We start from the raw sequence: 5,301 nt of genomic DNA on the forward strand, positions 1-5,301 counted from the left end.
TATGTGACCACAGTACTCACAATTATTAAAATATTTTTGGTAAGTGTTTTTAGCTCATTTTCTTTCTCACCACAATAAATGTTATTTTTCCTTAAATAGTTATTATCACAGTAACATACTTGGCAAAATGTTATGTTTTGAAAGTGTTGTAGCATAAATTTATATCTTCAGTAAAATTCATTGATAGTCTATTAACTCATTTTAATTTGATGCAAATAACATCAAGTGCTATTATCCAATGATATTGCTAAAAGGTATTTTGAAAACCTTAATAAATGAAAAGATTTAGCCACTTTCTTTCCTAATCATATTTTAGATAATTTTCATTTTCAGTGGGAATATACTTTTGGGAACAATATCCTTAATGATGGCAAGTCTTTGTATGACTGCTGGTAGATTTAGAGTTGGACAGATGGACACTTTTAATATAAGCATGCATCTTTGCATTTCACTTTCAAAAGAGAAACTCGCAAAGAAAAAGATGATTGATCAATAGTGTCAAACCAGAGGGAGTCCCACTCTGCCTGCTGTCATAGTGCAATTCCAATCTTAATTCTTTTTATACCAAAATGTAGGATATTTTAGGATAACCTGGCTTCTGAATGGTAAAATACTTTGGAATGATATGATTCCATAGATATGGGTCTATTTGAACCACAAAAGAAACTATGAAAGAGTGAATAACACTCTGATGTCATCTATATCGTTGTCCACTTCACCCTGCTCTTCCACAGTGGCCTCCAGATGGCTTCTCTAACAGAACTGAGCTTAGTTCTACCTAATAGCCTCTTTGTGAGCCATTCCTTCTATCAGGTGCACCCTCCCCCAGATACCCACATAGCTGACGCCCTCATGCACCCTCATCTCCCTATTCAGACACTATTTTTTACAACGTGATGGGAAGAGTGAAATGGCAGTTGGCAGCAGTGGGCAGCCTTCACCATTCTAGTCATTGTCCCATCAGTGGTTTACACCTTGTTCTTCAGCTCCATAAGCATCTTCAACACCAGCATACACTATTTTCACACATTTTGTTTCATCTTATGCTTTTTACCACTGGCATTAAAAATGTTCCTTAGTTATTGAATTTACCCTCTTTTTACATCATTGGTTTTTATCTTGCAATTTCAATCGATAAAATCAGGTTCTTGGAGTCAAGTAGATGTTGTTAATTGTATATTTCTCATTTATTCTAATTTTCAGAGTAACTGATATGTAACTTTATTCAAGATAGACTCAGATTATTTAATATAAGTCTCTTTCTCTTCATATTAATACTCGATTTTCCTTCCTTTAATTTGATTTCTCAAGATGAGTGAGTATCTTTTAGGCAAAAGTTAAATACAGACTCATTTGAAATAAGGCTGTGCTTTTTTCTAATGATATGTTGAATCATATTTTTAATTTCAGAAAGGATGGAATTTAGTAATAAATCTCTTCAAAGTATGTTTAGACATTAGATAACTACAACAGAAGGGTGCTTTATAGTTTTCTTTCTCTTTAAGTTTTACTATGTGCCTTGTGTCTGCATGTGTGTTTACCTTTCAACCTGAATAAAAGATAGCACCCCCATAACAGAATAAAAATGGACGATGTTCTTCCTAGAGGAATTGCTGTTCTCCCATCTCTCTTAGGTTCATTTCCAACCTTAGTTGCTTTTGAACAAGAGATAGAACCTGTGTAACATATTTTCTGACTTTTGGCATGGCCTTTTCTGTGATCCACATTTTAAAAATATGATTCAGTTTGTGCCAATGAATGAACTGCAAAGGAATTTCAAATATTTTTTTCTCATATGTTTCTCATGTTCTGTTTTCACTTTCAATAAATTGCTGTTTCTTTTTTCACTTTTCAGAAAAGTATAAGCAGGAAAAAGGCAAGTCCCAGTTTTGCATTTTGCTCTTTACTTATTCATTGTTTCATGTGTTTCTTGTACCTTTATATACAGCTGTAAATACTCACCAGCCCCAACCCTACGTGTACACAAATTGAAGTGAATTTATTTTGTCTCTACGTTTCAGCTAAAATGTGTGACATCCAGTTTTATTCAGTTCTTTCCGTGTGACTTTCTCATTTATTGTCTTTTCAATCAGTGTCAAAAGATATTTCTGTCAAATTTATCAATAAATGTTTAAATTTTTCATAGATTTCATATTTTATATGTAAGTTTTTAATAGAAAATACTCAGATCATTTGATTTAAAACTCAATGTGCCATTTAATAGTTAATTTCCTTTCTTTCCCATGTTTTAGTCAGGATCATCTTTATTAAATTATGAGTTAAAATACACAAACAAATGCATTAAACATAGCTAGGAATCAGTGAAGAATGCTATTTTATATACAGGTGCCCACAAACTCACCCCAGTACTTTCTCCTAGAAGTATTCTTTAATTTTTAATAATTTAATTTTTGAGTATTTTATACAACATAGCCACCAAAATAAAATGAATTGAACATTTGCTATCATTCAAAAGTTTATTTAAACTTACCAACTAAATAGTAAAAGCCTAAATAATGTCAAATGGGATAAATAGTATTTATGTTTTCATTTGTGTTATATATCTAGTCACAGGACATGTGCACTTGACTGAGAGACATAGAAAGGGAGAGGGAAGTGAGGTAAAAAGGTCTCCCTTACAGAGAATGGTCAGGACACAGTCCATTCTCTTCCATTTGTCCCTGGTTTTTGGACTTTGAATATGCACATGCATTTGTTTCCAGGATATTTCTCAAGCTACTGGATCTGGATTTCTAAACACCAGTTGACCATATGGAATCCAAACAATTTGGGACCAGCAGTTAGCATAATGGCTATGTCACTGAACTCCCATATAGTTGACAGCGGTTCAATTCTCGGACCTGGTGGCTTACACTCACGCCAGGCGCGTTTGAGTGTGTGTTCAAGATCCTGAGAGGAGAATGGAGGAGAAGGGATTGCAGCATGGTCACCCCTCCTGGGGGGTGATTTCTTGCTTTCTGTCTCTATGTCTCTCTCTATCTTTCTTGTGAGCGCAAGCGCCTTATTGCAAAAAGCTCTTTAAAAAAAAAAATTAACTACCATGTTATGGAGTGGCCACTTTATGGTTCTCTAAAGCACACGCATAGTGTAAAATAGATAAATAAAAATATATACATATTTGTTTTCTTTATTATTGAACATTACTTTATGTCAGGGACACTCCATAGTAAAGTTCTGTGTTATTTTTTGTGTGTTTATTAGTTTGTCCATTTTTTTTCTGTGCTGTGGTTCATCAGCCCTTAGCCTATTCTCCTTATTTATGTGCATTCGATGTCCATTTGATATTTCTTTACCTCTCCCCATTAACCTGTTATACCAAGTACCTTCTAGTATTTACCCTTTCTCTCTATTTCTATGCTTTTAAGTCGTTCAGGTTCTACCATACAGTGCAGACATTCAGCATGTGTTATACTAGGACACGTAGTATTTTGTCACTCATAGTCTGGTTTATTTCACTTAGGATTATGTCTTCAAGGTTTACCCACTATGTCAATTGACAAGACTTTGTTGTTCTTCACGACTGAGTGGTTTTCCACTAAGTATATATGTCACATTATCCCAATACATTCATCAGTTGTTGGGCTATTAGAACTGATTTCATGTCTTAGCTATTGCAATAATGCTGCAATAAAGATGGATGTTCAAATGTCTCTTTGACTGAGTGAATTCCTGTACTTGAGTAAATACCTAATAGTGAGAGTTTTTTCACATTATTTAGGTTTTTATTATTTAGCTATTTGAGAAGTCTCCATGATGGTTTTCACAATGTCTGTACTAATTTACACTACCACCAGAAGTACAGAAGTACATGAAGGATGCTTTTTCTCTACACCCTTGCCAGCATTTGTTATTCTTTTTTTTTCCCTTTTATTCTGACTTGTATAGGGAATATTCTATTGCAGTTTTGAATTACACGTGTCTTACAGTTAAGAGCTGATAAACTTTTTCTGTATTTATTTATTATTTATTTAGATTTTTGCTACGGTATTTGTGCACTCACCAGAGAGAGATACAAAACAGCTAAAGTGAGAGATCACCCCAAGAGGAATGACACACTGTCATCCCTTCTCCTCCATTTTCCTGTCAGGATTTTGAACATGTACACACATACCCAATACGTTTTTCAAACTGTCAGGTCCAGGACTTGAACTGTGGAATCTGCCATGTGAGATCCAGCAGCTTGGCCACCACACCATGGCCCATGTATTTTAGCCATTTATATATTTTCCTTTGACAGTTGTCTGTTTGGACTGATTACCCATTTTTGCCTGGATTATTAGTTTTGTTCCAGCTGAGCTGTTTGGATTCCTTTTATATTTGTGTGTCAATCCCTTATCTAAAATATAGTTTGAAAATATTTTCTCCTATTCTCTGAATTGTCTCTTTATTTACTGTTTCATTTGTTGTGCAGAGGCTTTTTAGCTTTATATAATTATTCCCCTTGTCTATTTTCAGCATTATTACACTTGTTTTAGGGGTCTTATTCAAGAAATCTTTGCCTGTTCCAATTTCTTAAAGTCCTTCATCAGTGACACTGTCAAGAAGTTATATGACTGGGCCTTTATGTTTACATGCTTAACACATTTTGAGTCATTTTGGTAAATGGTGAGAAATTGGAGTCTGGTTTCATTTTCTTTTAAGTGGATATCCAACTTCACCACAATTTTTGTTGAAAAGACTTTTTTTGTACACTAGATTGCCTTGTGCCATTTGTCAAAAATCAGTTGACTCTATGCTGCTGGGTTTATTTCCAGAATTTGTATTCTGTTCCATTGGTCTTTGTATCTGTTTTTGAGTGTGTATCATGCAGTGCTTATTATCATAGCTTTGTAATACATTTTGAAGTGAGTTAGTGAGATGACTCTAATTTTATTCTATTTATATAGAATTATATTGTCCTACAAAGTTTTTATAATTTTAGAAAATGTATTGATTATTTACTCTATTTTTGTTAAGATGCTATTAGTATTTTGGTAGGTATTGCATTGGATATATACAATAGATCACTTTTGTTGACATCAATATTTATTTATTTTATTTATGTTTTATCATAGAGTGCATATGCAGAGTGAAAGAGAGAGACAGAGAGTAGAGAAGTAGAAATAATCACTCAGGTGGATGGATGTACCGAAATTCATTTTCCTGCATTCTTCTTTAAGGTTTTTGGGCAATCACACATATACACCTAATATGATTTTCAAGTCACTGGATGGATTCAACCATTTTTGACCATGAAGGAATCCAATTCTTTTTTTTCTTTTTTTTTTTTTTGAGAGTTTT

The 5,301-nt window shown here is 33.7% G+C and overlaps 1 long non-coding RNA gene across 1 annotated transcript in view; it reads left to right on the forward strand.

The window, feature by feature from the left end:
- The window catches only part of LOC102501695 (uncharacterized), an 8,815-nt gene extending 6,940 nt beyond the window's left edge, over positions 1-1,875 (forward strand). Inside the window, exon 4 of the long non-coding RNA XR_337541.1 lies at positions 1,856-1,875. This is a non-coding gene — a long non-coding RNA (uncharacterized LOC102501695). The remainder of the gene's footprint in view (positions 1-1,855) is intronic.
- Positions 1,876-5,301: the final 3,426 nt, after the last annotated feature.

Source organism: Tupaia chinensis, unplaced genomic scaffold, assembly GCF_000334495.1.
Source record: "Tupaia chinensis unplaced genomic scaffold, TupChi_1.0 Scaffold147055_1, whole genome shotgun sequence".
NCBI lineage: Eukaryota > Metazoa > Chordata > Mammalia > Scandentia > Tupaiidae > Tupaia > Tupaia belangeri.